Source organism: Malus domestica, chromosome 02, assembly GCF_042453785.1.
Source record: "Malus domestica chromosome 02, GDT2T_hap1".
Taxonomy (NCBI): domain Eukaryota; kingdom Viridiplantae; phylum Streptophyta; class Magnoliopsida; order Rosales; family Rosaceae; genus Malus; species Malus domestica.
Window position 1 is genome coordinate 13,386,480 of NC_091662.1, and position 22,641 is coordinate 13,409,120.

Consider the following 22,641-nt stretch of genomic DNA (forward strand, 5'->3'; position numbering starts at 1 on the left):
GCATGACCTAGCTATTTGGCTATTTCATTTCATTTCCGTTGCATATAATTAAAGGAAAACTAATGAAAATGGCTTGAAAATTTTGAGTTTTAACGAAAATGACAAAAAGGTTTTGTAAGTGAATAGCATCAGGATTGACTTTTAGAGTAAAAATGTGGTTTTTTGTTAAAGTGAACAGTACCGAAAGCTTTTCGTAAAAGTTCCCTATAATTAAATGTAGGTTGACCCATGTAAAAGGAATGTTATAAGAGCAGTTCAACCCCATGCTATTAGGCTGGCACCCAGCTTGAAAAATGGACCGGCCTCCCTATTTTTTGCTCCACCCCAGCCTAATAAGCTGGCACCCAGCCCAAGCCAGGCCATAGGCCGGCCCAGAATCGACAGACCCATGGGACGGCCCATCTGACGTCATGCTGACACTAGCATGGCGTCAGAGGGCATTTCAATTTTTTTTTACGCCAGGCGCTTGGGAAGCATGTGCGACTGGGTGTGCGTGGTCGACAAAAATTCAGAGCTGGGGCCCGCATGTGTAGGCACACTCAGCGAACAGATGGGTAGCCCACGTGGCCCGTCAAGCGTCGTTGGATTTCCAATGGCTAGGTTTCTAGACTGTTGGATTTCCAACAGTAAAAAAAAAAAATTTGAATTTGACATCCAACGGCTAGTGACGTGGCTTGATTTGGACCGTTCGATCCACAGATCAACGGTCCATGTTTTTCCCCCAAACATTTAAAAAAAAGGGCACAACGGTCATAATTATGACAGTTGGCCACGTGTCAACTTATAGGTTGTTAGATTTGAATCTTTTTCAAATCTAACGATCTAGATTAATTAACTAAATTAAAATTTATAAAAAATTAATCAAAATTATGAAATATTTTAAATATTTGTTCTTCTATTCCACCTTACACCACATTTCAATATTTTCAACAATTTCTAGCAAAGCTTTCATATAATTTTTGAGAGAAAAAAATGACTACGTGGAAGCTCATCGAAGATGTTACATTGTGTGAATGTTGGGTTCACACTACTCAAGACCTGATTACGGGTAATGAGATGGATAAGCAAGAAATGTGGAGTAAAATTATGAAACCATTTTGTGATGTACATGGAAAAGACGCCAGAAGTTCTCAAGGTCTTCAAGGTCATTGGAAAAAACTCAAATCATTCTTTACTTGTTGGAAAAACGCTATCTCTCATGCTTCCGGTAATCTGCATAGTGGGACAAGTTTAGCGAATCAGGTGACAATATTTTTATTTATTTATATGTATTCCACCCACATCAATATTTTAATTTATTTATTTGTGTTATACCCGCATTTTATAGACACTACAAGCACAAGCATTCTACAATGCGAAGAACCACAACAAATCATTCAGCAAATGGGAATGTTGGCAAATTGTCAAAGATTGCCCCAGATACATAATTGTGGCAACCAGTCCAGAAGTTGTCATGCACAGCATGGGTCTACACAGTTTGCCAGAAGCAGACACGGTCGAACAATAAGGCGACACATTTGAAGAGATGGAAGGGACGCCTGAAGAAGTGTCAGAGACCTAACCAACTCGTTAGTCCCTCAGGCCTCAAGGTAAAAAGGCATCAAAGAAAAAAGGTAGTTCTTCCAAAAATGACTACACTAAATATATGGACGAACTTGCTCGTCAAGTTGAATTGAACATGGCCCGAGAAGTAGTTAGAGATGAGGAAAAAGTTGTTGTTATGACAGCAATATTAGCAGCTATTGAGAGACGTGATGTGGTGGCTGAGAGACAAAGAGAAATACTTAATCAAGAAAACAAGATGATTAGAGAAGCACTTAATCAAGAAAATGAGATGCTAAAAGAAGAAAGAATGGCTTAAGCAGATCATGACACTATGAACAAGCCTTTAGTAGGACTGTCTCCAAATTCAAAATATTTATGGACATCGGAAAAAAGAGATGTGGTGCGAAGGAGGCGTGCAAGAGATGCGGAAACAAGTCAAACAAGTCGAGGGGGTTCTAGCTACATAGATCCTAGCAACGAAGATCCTAGCACTACATATCCTAGCTCCATAGACTTTATATAATTTCATATTTATTTGTAGTACTTTATTTAATTTCGTCTTAATTTTTGAGTACTTTATGTAATTTCTTATTTATTTTTAGTACTTTATGTAATTTCTTATTTATTTTTAGTACTTTATGTAATTTCTTATTTATTGGCGTGACAAGATTGGTTGAAAATCTTAGCGGAAATCCTATCCGAAATTATTTTATGCATTTGGCCTATTACTGTTCATTGGGGTCTATCACTGTTCACTGAGTAGATTAAATGGGCTGGATACTGGCATATTTTTTTAGGGGTGGACTTGCTCTAAGGATTATGAGCATAAAAAAACAAACTACAACTTATATTATTTTAATTTTAAATTACAACAAAGGGTTTTTTTGTATAAAAGGTTCACACTTATTAATTACACAAGGATTTAATAAAAAGAATATTAATACGATAATGGTAAACCTCAATCCGTCTCTTTAAAATTTAAACAAACTTTATTCATCGTTTCACGTATGTCGTGGTTTTGTTCTTGTCCAAATATGTGGCTCTAGGTTAGCAAATTACTTATCTAGCAAATTAGAGTTGGGAAATACTCTTCAACTTTAAATACTATTTACTCTAAAAACTAACAAGCCTACGTGATGTGTAGGCTGAATAACTAATGAGCTAATTACGTTTTTTGTTGAATGCGGGGCGTGCGAACTCGATAGCCGAGCTCGATCAATGAGTGAATGAATGTGGTGGTGGTGTCGAATGCACTGTTGATTTCTATGTCTTGCGACTACGACCGAGGAAGGAATCCGTCTCGGCCTCTAGGTTCTAGAGCCTGAAGACAAGGATGCTAGTTTCTTCGAAATTCATGAATCGTCGGTGCCGGGTTCAGTCTCCATAATTATATTTATGCAAATATAAGTACACCAAAGTACCAGACTGTATGGACACAAATACTTAAAAAAGATAAGTGTCTTGATTGTAAATATGATTCGGTCGTCTGAATGTCGAACTCTGAAATGCACTTGCAAATATCCAATCATAAAATAAACTCGGCTTTCGATGTGCTGAGCGAGGTAAACTGGTAACATTTCACTTTGCTGAGAAGGCTAATGAAGTGACCTCTTCCAATAAGGGCTCAAAGACCCCTTACAGGCCGAGATGGAGATAAATAACTAGCCGAACTCGAATAAGTGTTGTTAAGACTAACTGAAGATGCTCCTCGATCACCTAATTCTACGGCTCCAGTGCTGTTAAGACTAACTGAAGATGCTCCTCGATCACCTAATTCTACGGCTCCAGTGCTGTTAAGACTAACTGAAGGTGTCACCTATTGTCAACTATAGTGTTGTTATGATTAACTGAAGGTGTGCTCAACGAGGTTAGAACAATGTTTTCTCAAAAGAGATTTCACGTAGAGCAAGAGTTTTGAATGTTATTTGCGGCTTTGTATTTATAGAAGCAAATGTTGTTATGCGCGGCTTCACACTTGTGTAGAATTTGATTTCAATTCAAACTCATGAATTGATCTATGCAGATAACCTAAGATATTATGCCGCCATACCCGTTAACTAGAGCTTCAGTCAAAGACTTCTCAAGATAAGCGAGAGCCTATCTTTTAGCATATGACAGAATGCCATCATCTAACTCTGCTACAATATCATCACCATTATTCAAATAGCCCATGTTTCCTTCATTATGTTTTGCATGCCTCAAAAGAAACCGTGCCCTCAGACTGTGCTTCCTATTCCAACTAGAACTTCTCTATTTCCACCACGTTGGTCCATGTGCATCCATGCATGCATAATAAAATGGAATATAATCCCATCGTTTACATTTGATCAAATCCAATCTATAACATATCCATCAAATCCATACTTGCATAAGGAGTCAAAATCTCCAGCTGAAGCATTCAACGTGACCAAAACAACATTAAAAGGCATATGCCATTTGTGCTTATATGATTGTTGAGAATGAGTCTCACATTGATGGGAAGAGGGACCTTGCATGGATTTATAAGTAAGTTGGGCTACTCCCCATATAGCCAATTGGTTCTATAGTGGAACCTCAACTTTCTTCATTGTATCAAAATAGGTTGTCCTACGTGTGAAGGGTGTTTGGGTTAAAACTTAAACTTTGGGCTTAAAAAGGAGTTGGCCCAAAAGGATGAGAGAAGCCCGAAGTCCAGCCCAAGCCCAGAAGGCAGAAAAGGCCCTTCTCGACTAGGTGCAGATCATTTACACCACTTGCCCACCTACCTAAAGACCAAGTGGTGTAGACCAGCCAGTTAATCAGCCCAAAAGTACTTTACAGTGGCAATACAAGTAAATAACTGATGAGTCACTATACTTCAAACTGCATTCGGGCAAGATTACTGCTACAGGAGGCCAAGCCAAAGTGTCTATAAAAGAAGAAAGAGAAATCAGAGTTGAGGACACTCAATCAAACAAACAAATACAAGCACAAACTCTGCTCTAAGCCAGATTTGCCTTCAAAACGAAGCTGTAGTCAGCCCAAGCCTTCATCCCTCTCGGGATAAACCCTTTGTAATAGCTCTGCTACCTTGTCAAGAACCTGGTGTAGTATCGATTTCTTTATGTAAACTCATCTCCCTACCCCTTTTCTAAAAGCTCTCAACCCCCTCGACAAACCACAAAGATAGGAAGTTGCAAGACGATCAGCCTTGCCCGACAAGGTTAAACCTTGTCCGACCTTCTTTGTTTCTGTCTTTTCATTCATTAACCTAGCAATATGTTATATACGTCAAGTTGTATTCAAGTTATTTCTAGTAAGATGACTATTAAAAGACTCTCTCAGCTCTTGAATCCGATTTGAATATGTCCTCACAGTTTAAACCAGATCTAAGTTCTAAGCTCTCGGGCATGTAAGATTGATCACTTAAAAGTCCTTGGCCTCAAGGCATTAAAAAGAACCTTATGTGGACTTAACCCATCCACGACAAGTTTTGATAACAGAAGTCCGAAGTTACTTGGGGCGCAAGTAATCGACCTATCCCTTAGTTTTATTTCTATTATATTATGATTACCATAGAACGTTTGAGTATAGAATGAATTCTGATAGGAAGCCTCAAGGCTTACACCTAAGGCCCTACAAAGGCACCTATTTGGATTCATTCTGCTCTTCGGGCTCAGGTAATCAGAAGTATAATGGTTATAAGACTCATACAATCAATGAAACGAACATTATATGTGCGAGTACTGAGTCAGTTACTGACTGGAAGCCTCAAGGTCTACGCCTAAGGCCCCACAAAGGCACCTATCATAACTAACATAGTCTCTCGGATATATATACAACTAAAACTCAACATCCGTTTTACATCTGCCATGCTGAAGATGGCAGTGACACGCCTGAGCACTTAAAAGTTAATCTTGATTGTGAGCCTCAAGGCCTACACCTAAGGCCCCACGAATGCACATTTCAACGTTAACTCTGTCCTTCTCTTTCAGCTTTGCCCGACAAGCCTTGTCCGATAAGCCTGGCCCGATAAGCCCGCCAGTGAAGCAAAAGCCCGACAGAAAGCATCAACCGGCACCAACCTCTCGGGGAGCTGTGTGTTCGTCGGCTATGAGACATCCTCGACGAAAATTCTAGCCACGAACATAGTTTTGGCACGCCTAGTGGGACCCATTTGATCAAAAGAGATATGTCACAACGATCAGAAGATTTGCAAATTGCTTTGTTGCAAATGCTACAAAGATTGGAGAACACCTCCACAGGCTCCAGGAAGGAAGCTGACCCGGATATAAGACCAACTATTCCTATATCTTTACCTCAACTTGGGGAAAAAGATGATAGGGAGAATAGGGGATTTAAAACCAACCAGCCAGAGGAAGCAGTGATGGATAAACCTACGGATCCCTTCTCAGGGGCCCCAATAAATATGATCAGTATGGCCTGGGCTGAGAAGAGGAAAAAAAGTCACAAGGGAGGAAGAAAGAAGATTGGTTGATGAACCCACAAAAAGGGTGGTCAACTTGCCCGAATATCCAAGAGCAGCTATAATTAAAGGGATGGTGTTGTGCAGTAAGGGCCAATGCGAGTGTGAGCTCGAAATACCACCCATAGGAGCCCTCATAGATCATGAACTGATCAGGAGGAATGAAGAAGAAAAGAGAAGAAATGCACATGAGAAAGCTCGGCGGACTGCAAGAAGGGATACCTCCCGAAGTGTTTTTCAGCGGTTAGGAGGCGATTCCCAACCTAGGGCTTTATCAGAGATATTTCGCAATCATGAAGTTTCTGAGGAGGCAGAAGATAAAGATGCCAAGAAGCCGAAGGAGAGGAGTGTACAACACTCTCAGTACAGCCATATGGGAAGAGAAGTCAGGCGAAATGACAGGATAACAAATCCTATCAAAAAAGATAACCCTGCCCGCCTCGGGCGAAAATGGTACGTGGTTGGGAAAAATGGATAGCCCGTTAAACAAATGGGAGTTTCCATGGTCAGAAGGGTTCAAAGGCAACACAAAGCCTACATGAACTCCTTAAAAACCCCTGCGACGTCGGAAGCATCCAAGAATTAAAAGTTGGAGAAAACGTCATCTGGAGGGAGTAGTCAGCTCCGTTGGAGGAGTAAAAAAAAGGTGGAAAAGGCTAATAGCAAGGCTGAAGGTGAGGGAAACCATGTGCCACAAAGCCTACACCCTGGGAAGTATAGGATTTTGAGGAGAGCTCAAGAAGATATGATCATGGTGCTAACTCCCGGATGGAAGACAGAACAGCCTATTTGTTTTGGAACTGTTTCACCTGAAAGAAAACCACATTCTCCATCATTAGTGGATTCTTTCGGGGAAGTTCCAAAGCAAACACCGTATTCAGGCGTGAATCAGCAAGAGGGGGCACCAGAACCACTGCTTCCAACAGATACGATGGCTTGGTTAGATGAGTTCATGGACCAGATTGGGAGTAAGAAAGAAGAACTACCAGAGCCTAGCAACTTTCATATCAACATGGCGTACGTGCTATCCGCCATGTTTAGTGCCAGACCTAATCAGCCTGCCACAATGGAATGAGACTATGTGACAACTGAGCCAATGATGGCCCATGTCAGTGTGGAGGTAGCTGAAGAGGGAGAATTGGGAAAAGCTGAATCATCTAAAGCATCCAAAGATGGTCATTTACGGATCTATATAGATAAGATGGTGTTCAGCCACCCGAACATTTCGCTTACCAATCATTTGAAGCCCATATATGTTACAGCTCATTTGGAGAGGGTGCCCTTCAAAAGGATTTTAATTGATGGAGGAGCAGTTGTTAATGTATTACCGGCCAAGCAAATGAAAAAGTTGGGGAGAGGCACAGAAGATCTTATTCCTACAGACCTCACGGTTTCTAGCTTCTCGGGCGCTATCACTAAGACTTATGGGATATTGCCTTTAGAAGTGGATTTGAGGTCTAAATAGATCATGCTGGCATTCTTTGTGGTGGACTGCACTTCCACTTATGGAGCCTTACTCCAAAGAGATTGGATCCACCAAAGTCTTGCCATACCCTCCACTCTACATCAACAAGTGGCTGTTTATCATGAGGCAGGCGCAGAGGGACCAGGCTTTTGGGAGATAGTAGAGGCCGAATCACGGCCATTTCTTCCCACAACCAATGTTGCTGAAACAAGTTTCTACAATCCCAACGTAGGAATTTTGAAATGTTCAAGAGCAAATGAGAACAGCCGCCCTACCAAGGTGACGGCCCAAAAGCTTCTAGAACAAGGAATGCTCCTTACTAGAGAGGAGTGGGATAGACCTTGTATTATCCTAACGCCCCTACATCATCAATGACAGTACAAAAAATGAAGGATCATGTAATGGTAGTCAGATCCCTGATTAAACGACTATTGGTGTATGGGAAAGGAAGAAGACAAGAAAATGAGCTCTTAGACAGAGAAGAGCAGGAATGGCAGGTAGGAGCTTCAACCAGCCAAGATGAAAGCAGGGAGGAATCTTGTCGAGAAGAATTGGAAATGACCATTCAAATGGACGAGTGCATATATGACCTAGATGGGCCCGATGACCTGCCCGAGAACCCGGAGCTAGTCGAATTTTTGTGTGCAAAACCTGATAAGCCACAACCAGAGGTCCAAGATCATCTGGAAGTTATTGATCTAGGGACAGAGGAAGATCCAAGACCAATACAAATTAGTGGTTTATTGGAGATTGATGATCGGGCAAAAATTATCTGTCTTTTGCAAGAATTCAAAGATTGTTTTACTTGGCATTATACTGAGATGCTAGGTTTAGATGCAACCTTGGTGGAACACAGAATGCCCATCAAGGAAGGATATAAACCTGTTAAGCAAACACCGCGAAGGATGTCGAAGAAGATAGAAGAGAAGGTCAAAGAAGAGATTGGGAGGCTAGTAAAAGCCGGATTCATCAGGCCAACCAAATATGTGGAGTGGTTAGCCAACATTGTACCCGTTTTAAAGGCCATAACAAAAGCATTATGATGTTGTGTTGATTACAGAAATATTAATGGCGCTACACCGAAAGATGAGTATCCTATGCCCATGGCAGATCTATCCATAGATGCAATAGCAAAACACAAAGTCTTATCTTTTATGGATGGAAATGCCGGGTATAATCAGATAAAGATGGCTCCATAAGATATACATAAAACAACTTTTAGGTGTCCTGGGCATGTGGGGGCATATGAATATCTGGTCATGCCATTCGGGCTCAAGAATGCTGGTGAGACCTACCAAAGGGCGATGAATGCCATCTTTCATGATCTGATTGGCCATAATATGGAGGTGTATATTGATGACATCGTGGTGAAATCCAAGACAGAAGAGCAGCATCTGATAGACCTCAGGCAGGCATTGACAAGAATGAGGGTCCACAAATTGAAGATGAATAAAAAGAAGTACGCGTTTGGAGTGAGAGCGAGCAACTTTTTGGGATTCCTGGTTCATCAAAGAGGTGTAGAAGTGGACAAGAACAAATCGCGGGCAATAATGGAGTCGCCTTCACCCACCAACAAGGTGAAACTCCAGAAGCTGCTAGGCAAAATTAATTTCTTGAGAAGATTCATTGCCAATTTAGCAGGCAAGATCCAGCCGCTGACTCCTTTGCTAAGACTGAAGGATAAGGAGAATTTCGAGTGGGGACCACCACACCAGAAGGCTTTCGACAGTATCAAAGCTTATTTGACTTCTCCGCCAGTGTTGGTACCACCTCAAAGGGGAAAACCCTTAAAGCTATATATCTCCGCTTCAGATAAATCAATCGGAAGTTTGCTAGCTTAAAATAATGAAGGCAGGAAAGAGCAGGCAATGTACTACCTCAGTAGAATTCTGACCGAGGTAGAAACAAGATATTCTTCAGTAGAAAGATTATGCTTAGCTCTGTATTTTACTGCCAATAAGCTGAGGCATTACATGTTACCTTGTCACGTGCACATCATCGCCAAGACAGATGTGATAAAGTACATGTTATCAAAGCCAATGCTAACAGGAAGGATTGGGAAGTGGATTCTAACATTATCAGAATTCAGCTTTCAGTATGTACCCCAAAGGGCAGTCAAAGGCCAAGCAATTGCTGACTTCTTGGTGGAGCATCAAGAGTCTCAAGATGAGATAATCAATATCCCGGGAACCCTGGAAGTTACTAGTGTTTGGATCCCGCCAAGCAAAGGTGTCTCGGGCAAAGAGGAGTAGGTCCAGCAAGAGATAAAAATAGTGGCTGGTCTATGGATTACTCCTTGGAAGCTATATTTTGATGGTTCCCACACTCATAAGGCTTCAGAAGCTGGGATTATAATTATCAACCCTCAAGGGGTTTATCATTATTACTCATTTTTCTTAGATTACCAAGGGAATACCAATAATCGGGCAGAGTATGAGGCCTTAATAATTGGTTTGGAAATCTTGATGGATCTGGGGGAAATGGAGGTAGAGGTCTTTGGCGATTCAGAGTTAGTAATAAACCAGCTAAATGGGGAGTTCAAGTGTAGACATATCACTATGGCTGAATATTACTTGGCGGCCACGTAATTGCTGAGTTATTGGGATTCTGAGATATCAGTTAGTTATGTTCCCAGAGGATCCAACCTAGCAGCCAACGAGATGGCGCAATTAGCTTCAGGCATGCTAATACAGGAAAGAAAATATGGGTTGGATGTCGAGATTCAAAGAAGAAACCTTCCTTTTGTCCTGGAAAAAGGATTTAGTCTGGATGTAATGGTTCTAGAAACGAAGATAGAAGATTGGAGGTCGCCCATCATTCATTATTTAAGAGATCCCTCTTCACCCACAAGCAAGAAGGATAGACAGCAAGCAACTAAGTATGTCTTATGGGCGAATGACGTGCTAAGGAAAACTCCAGACGGGTTATTATTGAAATGCTTAGGCCAAGAGGAATCTATGAGAGTAATGGCCGAAGTACATGAAGGAATTTGCGGAGCACATCAGGCTGGAACGAAGATGAGGTGGTTGCTTAGAAGGTATGGTTATTTCTGGCTCGATTTGGAAAAATATTGCAAATCTTATGCCCGAGGCTGTGAAGAATGTCAGAGGCATGGTCTTCTCCAACATGTACCCTCAGTACCTTTAAATCTAGTGGTCAAGCCTTGGCCCTTCAGATGATGGGCAATGAACTTCATCGGCCAGATCTATCCAGCTTCTAGCAAGGGGCACACTTTTATCATTGTAGCAACAGATTAATTTACCAAATGGGTAGAGGCCTCGGCCGTGAAATCCATAACTTCGGCTGCAGTTAAAATTTTTATTGAGACCAAGATTCTGTATAGATTTGGAGTGCCCGAAACCATAGTAACGGATCGTAGGCCATCTTTTATTTCAAAAGAAGTTGAAGAGTTTGCAAGCAAATACAAAATAAAGATGATCCAGTCCAGTCCTTACTACCCGCAGTCAAATGGCCAGGCAGAATCCAGCAACAAGATTTTGGTAAACATTATCAAAAGAATGGTGATAGATAGTCCGAAAAAAGTGGCATGAAAAGCTGGGGAATACTTTGTGGGCATACAGAACTTCCAAAAGGGCAGGAACAAGGGCAACTCCTTATGCTTTAACTTTCAGGCAAGATGCAGTGCTTCCCATGGAAATCAATGTAAGTTCTGTCAGAATTCAAAATCAGTTTAGGTTACACAGTGAGGAGTATATCGAAGCCATGTGTCAAGGGATTGAAGAACTAGATGTAGCCCGAATTGAAGCCTTGAACCAGATTCAGGAAGGGAAGAAAGTTGTTGCCCGAGCTTATAACAAAAAGGTGAAGATAAAGTCTTTCAAGGAATGAGATTTGGTGTGGAAGACAGTCCTTCCTCTAGGAGCTCAGCTTAGGGGCTTTGGAAAATGGAGCCCGACATGGAAAGGTCATTTCATGATTAGTCGAGTATTAGACAAAGGAGGATATTACTTAGCGGACCTCGAAGGAAATTGGCAGAAACATCCTATTAATGTTAAAATCTTGAAAAAGTATTGTCCTAAATTATGGGATGTTAGAGATTGTTATATTGAAGAAGATGCACAGTAAAGCAGGCTTCGAGATATTAAAGTGCAGTTTATGTTCATCTATTATTCGAGAAGATAGAAAGACATAAAGCTGCTAAGATAATGTTTATTTCGTTTCGACAAATTGGTGAAGTTTACAACATATTCAATTCCAATGTACTACGTTCTATTCCTTCCAGTTGCAATGACGTCTCAGCTGGTTTTCCGATGTCTTCATGGATAGAATCCGATCAGGTGATCAGGTTGTGTAGCCAAGATGAGCTTGGTAAAGGATCCTCAGGCAGAGTCATCACCATATATGATGGTGAAGCCTGATTTATCATGACGACGAGCAGGAAGGCAAGTCTTTATGAGGAAAACCCCTGACCAAGGGTGTTGGAGATAATGGGGTGTTTGACCAAAGGTGTTGGAGATAGTGGTTATCTGATGAAAACTCTTTTTCTCACGAAAAGGAAGTTTTAGGAAACCCCACTTGAATCCTGAAGAACTCATTTCATAGTTTTGGGAAGAAAACTAAAAAGGCAGAAGTACTCAGGGTTAATAAAAGCGAAGGCTGAGGGAGGTCTATTGGCTGAACAGAAGCAATTTCAAGCCTGAATTTATAGAAACCTCATAGGATAGCCCAAAGATTGTGAGAAGAGCAAGAGACACAAGATCGTAGATATCCTGTCTAGAAAACACAAGTTCCAAGGGTAGGTATACAAGCATGCGGATATTCAATCAATACTGGTGCCTGGAATTCCAATCTGAATATTGATTGAAGGGGGCACTGTTTGGGTTAAAACTTCAACTTTGGGCTCAAAAGGGAGTTGGCCCAAAAGGAGGAGAGAAGCCCGAAGTCCAACCCAAGCCCAGAAGGCAGAAAAGGCCTTTCTCGACTAGGTGCAGATCATTTGCACCACTTGCCCACCTACCCAAAGACCAAGTGGTGTAGACTAGCCAATTAATCAGCCCAAAAGTACTTTACAGTGGCAGTACAAGTAAATAGCTGATGAGTCACTATCCTTCAAACTGCATTCGGGCAAGATTACTGCTACAGGAGGCCAAGCCAAAGTGTCTATAAAAGAAGAAAGAGAAATCAGAGTTGAGGACACTCAATCAAACAAACAAATACAAGCACAAACTCTGCTCAAAGCCAGATTTGCCTTCAAAACGAAGCTGTAGTCAGCCCAAGCCTTCATTCATCTCGGGATAAACCCTTTGTAATAGCTTTGCTACCTTGTCAACAACCTGATGTAGTATCGATTTCTTTTTGTAAACTCATCTCCCTACCCCTTTTCTATAAGCTCTCAACTCCCTCGATAAACCACAAAGATAGGAAGTTGCAAGACGATCAGCCTTGCCCGACAAGGTTAAACTTTGCCCGACCCTCTTTGTTTCTGTTTTTTCATTCATTAACCTAGCAATATATTGTATACGTCAAGTTGTATTTAAGTTATTTCTAGTAAGATAACTATTAAAAGACTCTCTCAACTCTTGAATCCGATTTAAATATGTCCTCACAGTTCAAACCAGATCTAAGTTCTAAGCTCTCGGGCATGTAAGATTGATCATTTAAATGTCCTTGGCCTCAAGGCATAAAAAAGAACCTTATGTGGACTTAACCCATCCACGACAAGCTTTGATAACAGAAGTCCGAAGTTACTTGGGGTGCAAGTAATCGACCTATCCCTTAGTTTTATTTCTATTATATTATGATTACCATATAACGTTTGAGTATGGAATGAATTCTGATAGGAAGCCTCAAGGCCTACACCTAAGGCCCTACAAAGGCACCTATTTGGATTCATTCTATTCATCGGGCTAGAACGTTTGAGTATGGAATGAATTCTGATAAGAAGCCTCAAAGCCTACACCCAAAGCCCTACAAAGGCACCTATTTGGATTCATTCTGCTCTTCGAGCTCAGGTAATCAGAAGTATAATGGTTATAAGACTCATACAATCAATGAAACGAACATTATATGTGCGAATACTGAGTCAGTTACTGACTGGAAGCCTCAAGGCCTACACCTAAAGCCCCACAAAGGCACATGTCATAACTAACATAGTCTCTCGGATATATATATACAACTAAAACTCAATATCCGTTTTACATATGCCATGCTGAAGATGGCAGTGGCACGCCTGAGCACTTAAAAGTTAATCTTGATTGTGAGCCTCAAGGCCTACACCTAAGGCCCCACGAAGGCACATTTCAACGTTAACTTTGTCCTTCTCTTTCAGCTTTGCCCAACAAGCCTTGCCCGATAAGCCCGCCAGTGAAGCAGAAGCCCGACAGAAAGCATCAACCGGCGCCAACCTCTCGGGGAGCTGTGTGCTCGTCGGCTAGGAGACATCCCCGATGGAAATTCTAGCCATGAACAAAGGGCATGTTGAGAATGAGTCCTGCATTTTAGATGAGACTTGACATATTAAGATTATACACCAAGTTCATAAGTTGAGATCGTTCAAGCTATTAAACCACAACCCATTTGTTTAATTAAAAACAAGAAAAATACAAACTGACCTGTAGATGAGAAGGATGATGCAGAAGCCATTTGATCTTGAAAACACAAAAACTTCTCCTCTCTGGTAAGATCTCAATACTCAATCAAATAATAGGTATATGATTCTCAAAAGAGTTTGTAATTGTGAGAGCAGCAGCCCATGCTATATGTACTAAAACAATTAGATTGCCCTATTACAGTCTTATCAGGAATACCAAACTGTAATCCCTGTCCAAGTATGAGATCTATTCCGAGCAAAAATAAGTTTCAATCTATAATGACTAGAACAACTCCAACACTTTGTACAGACTACTTCATACTAATTCGATTCACTTAATGATTATTGTGGAGCCAAAAATAATCACAAGGCAACACGTGGATTTTTTGGTAAAAATGACAACACTACCCTTGAGGCACATCGGATTTCCTATGCGCGAGCAGCGGACAATCATCACTCAATCAAGTCAAAAGTGCCCAGAAAAGGTAATAAATTCAAAATTATTTCATTCATCCTCATCTTATATTCCCTACAAGGTAATTATTCCATAACGTTCAAAACATTCCTTATAAATTGAGTTAATTGGCCAATTATTAATCCATTAATTGCCAAATAAATCACCCATTACACTAAAAAATTACCCAAATGGCCAGTCACTCTCTCTCCCAAGAGCGCCGGCCATGCTCTATATATTGAACCCCATTTTCTCTAAAAACCTACTTCCAACACTCGTGCAAAACTCCCAAAAACTCTCTAAACACTTTTCTCTCTAAATTCTAACTTTGGCATCGGAGCTTCTTCGGCCAAAGCCCCCCCCAATTCATCGTGGGCGCGTAAGGCTTTTGGCCTTAACCAAAGGTGTTAGTTGTCTTGTAGGTGCAATTTTGTCCAAGATCAAGGAGGAAGAAATTTGCATCCACAAATTGGTGCTTTCATTGAGAGTTGAAGTATACACACTCGTAGAAGACTCTCGCATAAAACGTTTTTCTCTATTTTTTCTTGTCCATTTGTATATTTTTTGTACGTTCTTATTATTAGAATTTTTATTTGCAATGATTCTTTGATAAAATGTAAAAGAGAAATACAATGGCTAGAAATTTAGAAAATTCCACAAGTGAAAATTTCAATATTTAAGAGTTGGGACCGTGGCGATCCATGAGGCTAAATATGAGAATAAGTGGAGCGACACCACCACTACAAGGCTCCACCATGGCAACCACCGCGGTGACCACCACGGTAACAACCCACTGCGAGGTCCATGGCACCACCACCACAGCCCGAGCCGTGCCATCTAAGCAAGCCCAAGCCATGTCATCCAAGGCCCACGACACCTAAGCCATGGCCCAAGCCATGTCACCCTAAGCTCAACGCGAGCCCAATGTGTTGCCAAGCCGAGCCCTGGCCTCGCACCCACGTGCACCACATGCCGAGCAGCGTATTCTTGTGGCCCAGCCTGCTCCAATCGAGCAGCCCACTCTAATGGCCAAGCCTGCTCTAGCCGAGTAGTCCACTATTGTGGCCCAGCCTGCTCTCATAGCCCAGCCTGCTTCAGCTGAGCGGCCCACTCTAGTGAACTAGCTTGCTTCCGCCGAGCAGCCCACTTTCGTGGCCCAATTTGTTCTCATGGCCCAGCCTACTCCCATGGCATTCCAAGCATCCCAAATTGATCCAAGATTAATTCAACTATCCCGGCTCTAAATTTCCATACTGACGATCAAACCAGGAGTATTTTCACCATATTTTTCTGTAAATTTGGCATTTTCCAACTCAAATCTTACGCCTGGAGTCTACCACACTTCCATTGCTCAAGAAAATGCATTCCTTCCAAGCTATTCCAACCCAAATGGAGAATAACACTTGTCACAACAAGTCATAGAATTGACGAGCGCCCTCGCACAGCAGATGACCTTGGTGAACCAGCTTTTGCAGCGCACCGAGATGCAACGTGCCCCAGATGAGGTGTCCCGAAGTAGGACAAGGGCAGACAAAGAACCTCTCTAGCAACGTCCTAGCAAGCAACCACTCGACCAGCCACGAATCAAGCGTTCAGGTAATATACACTCCCAATTGGGCCCCTGAGATAGCGTATATTCCCGTCTTAGAAGGCGGATGAGCGTGCACTCTCGATTAGGCCCATAGACGAGCATATATTCACGGTTGGGGTCACACTCCGAATGTTAACATGAGCAACCTTCCAGGCAAAGTGTTCATTCGCGGCTAAGCCCGCAAGGAGCATCATCCACCTCACATCGAAGTAGGCAACACGACGGATGGAGAGAAGCGGTCACTCAATCCGGCTCAAGTTCAATCGGAAGCCTGTGAATAACTCGTTTACCTGCTAGGAACACGCTACACGCACCGCATCCACGACATAGACGAGCCAAACATATGGAAGAGCAGCCTAGACCAACAAGCCACGATTAGGGGCAGCTAAGAGCTTCACTACCTTAACAAAGGCAAATTCAGGAAGAAATAGAAAGACTCTTGACCAAGTGATTGTGCAATTTCCAACGCAACGAGGTCACCAACAAGGCACTACGACGGAACATGACCAACATAAGCAGGTCACCCTTCAAGGACGAGATGGAGCAGGCAAAACCTTCATGTGAGTTCAGCATGCCACATTTCACATCTTTCAAAGGGGATGAGGAACTGGAGAGACACTTAAAGCACTACCGAAGCACAATGATCCTCTATCGAAACAACGACGATCTCATGTGCAAGATATTTGCCACCACTTTACAAGGCGAGGCGCAAGATTGGTTCAACACCTTGCCTCCACAATCCATCCGGAGTTTCGACGAACTTTATTTGATTTTCACCAAAGAATATTCATCCTATCACTAAATCAAGAAGAAGTCCGACCATTTGTTCAACGTCAAGAAGTACCCAAATGAGTCACCTTGCGACTATGTGAAGAGGTTTAAAGCAGAGAAGGCAAGGATAGTTAGGTGCAATGACTCGATAGTTATAGCAGTCTTCCAAAAATGACTTCCAATAGACCACCCGCTATTCGAAAAATTGATCATGAACGAAGATCTAACTCTAGCAGACTTTTTTGCTCTTGCAGAAAAGCATGCACTTTGGTGAAAAAAGATCTAACTCAAGAACTTGAAGAAGTACTCGACATCACCTCCGTACTATCCAAACCGGAAGCAGCGGATGACTTTTTCGCATGTTTAACGGTATCTAAAGCAGCAATAAGCTCTACCATCATACGAGAAGAGCTGGGGGCCCGACTACCTTTATTCCACAATTCAAAAGCTCTCCTTGATGCTATCAGAAATTCAAAAGCTAACTTTGGCGATAGTTGTTACAACCCGGAAGCTCAAGTTTTGCCTTCAAACACACTCAATCATCCTCATGACGTATTATTCCGCCTAATCTAGACATTCGACGATAAAGATGTAGACCCTGGTGGATGCAAAATTTTCTGACGAACTCAACAACTTAGCCCAAAAGACACGTCAAAGGCAGACAAACACTGGAAGGACACATTTGAAAGCAAGTTTTATCTTCGTCTCCCGAAAAGATTCTACATAGGAGCAATATGTATCGTCAATTGACCACCACCTCCTGTTGCACGTCACACAACCCTAGCTGACCCTTGCTCCATAATTTAGCTCTAGAGTGGTCCAATACCAGTAGTTAAGCATTTCCTGCTACCTGTAACATGGTCCTAGCTCCACAACTCTCTACCAAGCATTCATGATGCAATAAAGTGGCCCAACGACTCCCCGAAAGTAGTTAAGCACACCCTAGCTGCACTTGCTCCACCCAATAGAGACTTCTGGCATTTGCATGTCGACGACGCAACCAACTACAAAGGTTCGAAAGCATGCATAGTCCTTGTCACCCCAAACGATTCAATACTCGAACAGGCAATCACTTTAGGCTTTAAAGCATCCAACAATGAAGCAGAGTACGAGACCCTACTAGCAGTCATCTGAATAGAAAAGGACTTGGCAGTGAAAAAGCTCACAATTCATTATGATTCCCAACTAATCACTAGCCAAATTACTTGAAGCGTTTCAAACTTACACCATCACTCAAGTTCCACAACCAAACAATGCTCACGTGGAAGCACTAGCCAGCCTAGGCTCCGCCTTCGACCACCAACTCAAACGTGTTATTTCGATGGAGTATCGAGATAAGCCAAGTATAGAGGCGAAGCCAGCAGCCGAGGTGTCACAGATCTCTGCTGCCTAGCACTTCCCAATAACCTGAAGGTTCTAAGCTCAATCCACGAAGACGTTTATGGAAATCACTTTAGAGGTCAATCCTTAGCATAGAAGGCTCTTAACGCAGGCTACTGCTGGCTTACCATACACCAAGATGCTAATGAGTTAGTATAAAGTGCGACCGTTGCCAACGTTACAAGTCAATACGATCACTGTCTGCCAGGGAGCTACACTCGCAGACGAATCCTTGGGCATTCACGCAATGGGCAATCAACCTGGTAGGACCTATATCACCTGCTACTAGAGGTAGAGGCATTATGATCGTGGCAACCGACTACTTCACCAAATGGTTAGAGGCAAAGCCTATGACAACTACAACTCAGACGAACATAGAGCGCTCTATATGAAGGAATATCATTTGTCGATTTGGCATCATTTAATCCATCGTCACTGACAACGACCCGTAATTCTTGGGCAAAGATTTGGCGAAGCTCTTTAAAAAATTTGGCATCAAGCAGCACATGTCCATGCCAAGATATCCTCAAGGTAATAGGCGAGCCGAAGCATCCAACAAGATGATCCTCGACTGCCTCAAGAAATCCCTCAGCAACAAGAAGGGAAAATGGCCAGACAAACTCTCCGGATGTCTATGGGCATATCGCACCACCACAAGACGAGCAATCGGTTAGACCTCTTTCTCTTTGGCATTTGGCTCAAAAGCAATCATTCATCCCAATGTCATCAAGCCAAGTATCACCGTTCTACTTCCAAGCATTAAGTACAACAGTAAGGACATGGCCACAAGTTTAGATCTGGTAGAGGAGAAGCGCGAGCAGACCATCACCCGTATCGCAGCCTACTAGTAGCAGCTCCTCTCCAGCTACAACAAAAGGGCCAAGATCAGGCAATTCCAGCCCAAAGATCTAGTCCTAAGAAAAGCCTTCGTCACTGCCTGCAGAGAATGCTCCAAAAAGATGGATCTCATCTGGGAAGGTCCGTACAAGATCAGCAGAGTAGGCGGACACCCTCGCCACCATGAAACGATAAAAAGATCGAAAAGCAATGGAACACCTATAATTTGAAGAAGTACCATGTGTGACATCCCGCTACATCAAAACCTGAAGACTCAAGCAGCTCGATGGGCACCGCATCATAAGCCGATGACTATCCAATTGTTATGCAGTTCCTACCTTACAACTAAGTTCTCATTTGTTTTACTCGTTTTTTAATGAGGAATTCAGAAGTAATCACAACTTGGCTCAGCTGCATACTTACAACAACTGATCACTTTTGCACTTCAAAAGAAGACCGGGCCTTTCTTAGGGACTCATCGAGGAATTGCGCCCCCCGAAAGACCATGCTCTCTAGTGTAAAAGGGTAAACTAATTGCTCTTCAGTGTGAGAGGGTAAACCAATTCCTCGAGACCCACATGGGTAAGCTTTCCAAGACGGGAGAATAAACTCTACACTCTGAATATCCAGACGTGGATAAGCCTATATGCCTTAGTATAACTAGATGCATGATGGCTTGCGTTGGGATTCCTAGAAGTAGCCACAATGGTCTTTTTCAAAGCTTAGCTAACATAAGGATTTTGGGTCTCTTGGCCTAATCTGTGGGGAACCGAGCCCTAGAAACGGAGGGGGCACATTATGCAGTATGCCCTACAAACAGCTGCCCTGGAACTCTAAAGCTACGACCGAGTGCACTAAAATAGCCTACGATTTCTGGAAGACTGCCTACGGCTTGCTCTTCGAGCAGTAAAATCACGCTAGACTTATACAACCGCACATTCTTTTGAAATGTTAAACAAGCTAACATGCATATACGAAGCTTTATCCACTGCCTACATGCTACTTAGTTGATATGCTTCACCTCTGCCAAACGCAGAACAACCTACACCAAGTCTTAAAGTGTTATGATACTTGCTACGTAACCTACAGAATTGGAGAAAGCCAAGGTTAACAGCCTAGTGGTTATGCGGACTTATCTACTTCTGTAAGTAAGGCATCCGGCTGCTAACCCTATGACTAGCAACTTTGCAAAGTTCTACACCAACACCTACAGCTGCATAGGCTACGCGGGCCTATCTGCTTATAGAAAAGTAGCATGCTTACCATTGGTATATAAAGTCTAAAGGTTAGGGCATGAACAAAAGAAGTGAAGATGAAGAAAAACGAAGTAAACATGTTTATAAACAACTAGCAAAGGCCGAAGGAGTTTATGCAAAAAATGAGCTATAAGGAAAAACAAAGAAAATCCTAAAGGCTATCTAAAGACTACACTTCAGTAGCTTGGACATCCCATGACTACTTGGTCACCACACCTTCAGTAGCCACGACGCTCTTAGTAGTGGCATCATCCACCGCTTCACCTCTGGCTGCCCCAGCCTGGGCACCAACTTCTATAACTACTTCACCAATGGAAGCCTCAAAAGTAAAAGCAAGCAAGTATTCGGGAGAAATAGAGAAGGTCTCGAAACCTCGAGCCCATCATTCTCACACTTTAACTGTTCATCCTCCTCCAGCAGACCAACACGGACGCGCTACAACTCATACACTTCCTTCTTCAGACTTTTGTTGATCTTCAGTAAACCTTGAAGTTTGAAAACTTGGGGTTTAAGCCTATCAACGACCTTCTTGAAGTGGATCACTTAATTATAAGCTGTAATCGACTCTTCATCCTTTGCATAAGCAACGAAATGAAGCTCGTAAACTATAAACTCAAGATCTTGAATATGAGAGAAGTGGGGGAAGAAATATTAGACCCCTTCAAAGCAATAAGCTCATAATCTAACCTTTTGATCTCCTCGGTCGAGTAATAAGCTTTAACTGCCATAATCTTTGCCACCTCCTTGGCAACCTTGCTATATATGCATCATAGCATGCAAATCAATCATTCTATATTGGTTCGTATGCTTCACAAAGGAACTTGGGCAAACAAACCTTTCTAAACGCCATCAATAAACTTGGCACAAGCATCTATGTCCTCAAGCAGAGTTTCAAGAGCACACAGATCTCAGTAGCCTTCCTAAAAGCAGGCTTAATGGATTTCTCATAGCTGCCCACATAAGTAGTCTCCTTCTTCCCAACAGGCAAATAGTCTCAGCAGCAAAGGGAGTGGGCCTTAGCGCCATTTTAGCAGCAGAGTCCACCTTATTGCTCTTTATAATAGCAAGCCTTTCTGAAAGAGTACCAGACTTAGCGCCCAATGGACGTCTTGGCACAAACTTCGACACTAGGGGCATGACAAGACCTCTACACTAAGCAATACTATCAGTAATTGTACAAGCCATTCTCGACATGGCAGGCACCATATACTCAAATCTAGCACCTTATTTTTCTTCCCATTGGAAGAAGTTATGTCAATCATAGGCCTTTCGGCAGCAGGCGAACCTTCACAAGCAGCGGATGAAGTCTTCAGTTTTTCTCAACTGGCATCTCTTAAGCAGGTGGGGAAAATCTCTTCTTTCCACCTTCATTCATATTAGGGTCCACGACAGCATTCAGATGAGCCAATGCATTTGCCTTGATCTTCTTTACCTCATCTCTAGGGAAAAGCCTACCTTTCTCCCAGCGAATAATATTAAGTAGCCAATGCCATTCACAGTACTCAATAGGGGGCTTACCCATACCGACTTTTCCCTCATTTTTCTCTCGGACTAGCAGGCAGGAGGCCTATATGCCCAGCATTTCAGCAGCCTATTAGGCCCGCGACCTCCTCGTTTATCTCAAATGACATGAGTCATGCGGCTTACCTAGCACTGGGCCCTAGTGCCTCAATCTGCGACCTTAGCCGAACAACTGCCCTTGGCTTTAGCCAAACCAAGCAGCTTAAACAGTGGTCTCTGCCACAACATTTCCTCAACCCATGTCTAGTCGACATGCCGTACCACCCTGAGGGCTGCCCCGTGGTAGCGCTATCCAAGAAGAAGATAAGGAAAATTAATTTTTTTTCTTATCTTGGTGCGGTGCGGAAAAGACAAAGAAAGCAACGAAAGACGGTCCTTTGCATGGGCAAGTGTAGAAGATTGCTAGGGGAGGGGGAACAAATATTCTCTAGCTTTCTCTCTCATGTAGGGTAGAATAAATTGCTCTCCAAAGTTGATTTAATAATCCACTTAAGGTGGACTTAAATAAGATTTGAGAGAAATTTATTTCCCTTTCCTAGAAGGATCTAATTTCCAATTAAAGAAGGAATTTACATCAAAATAGGAAGCAATCATATGCTTCCTAAAGCAAGGAGATCTCTACACCTGCTGCCATTTCCTGTGAGCAGCCTAATAGGTGTGGGGGCATTTGTGGAGCCAAAAATAATCACAAGGTGACACGTGGATTTTTGGGTTAAAAGGACAAAATTACACTTGAGGCACATCGGATTTCCTACACGCGAGCAGCGGACAATCATCCCTCAATCAAATCAAAAGTGCCTAAAAGGGGTAACAAATTCAAAATTATT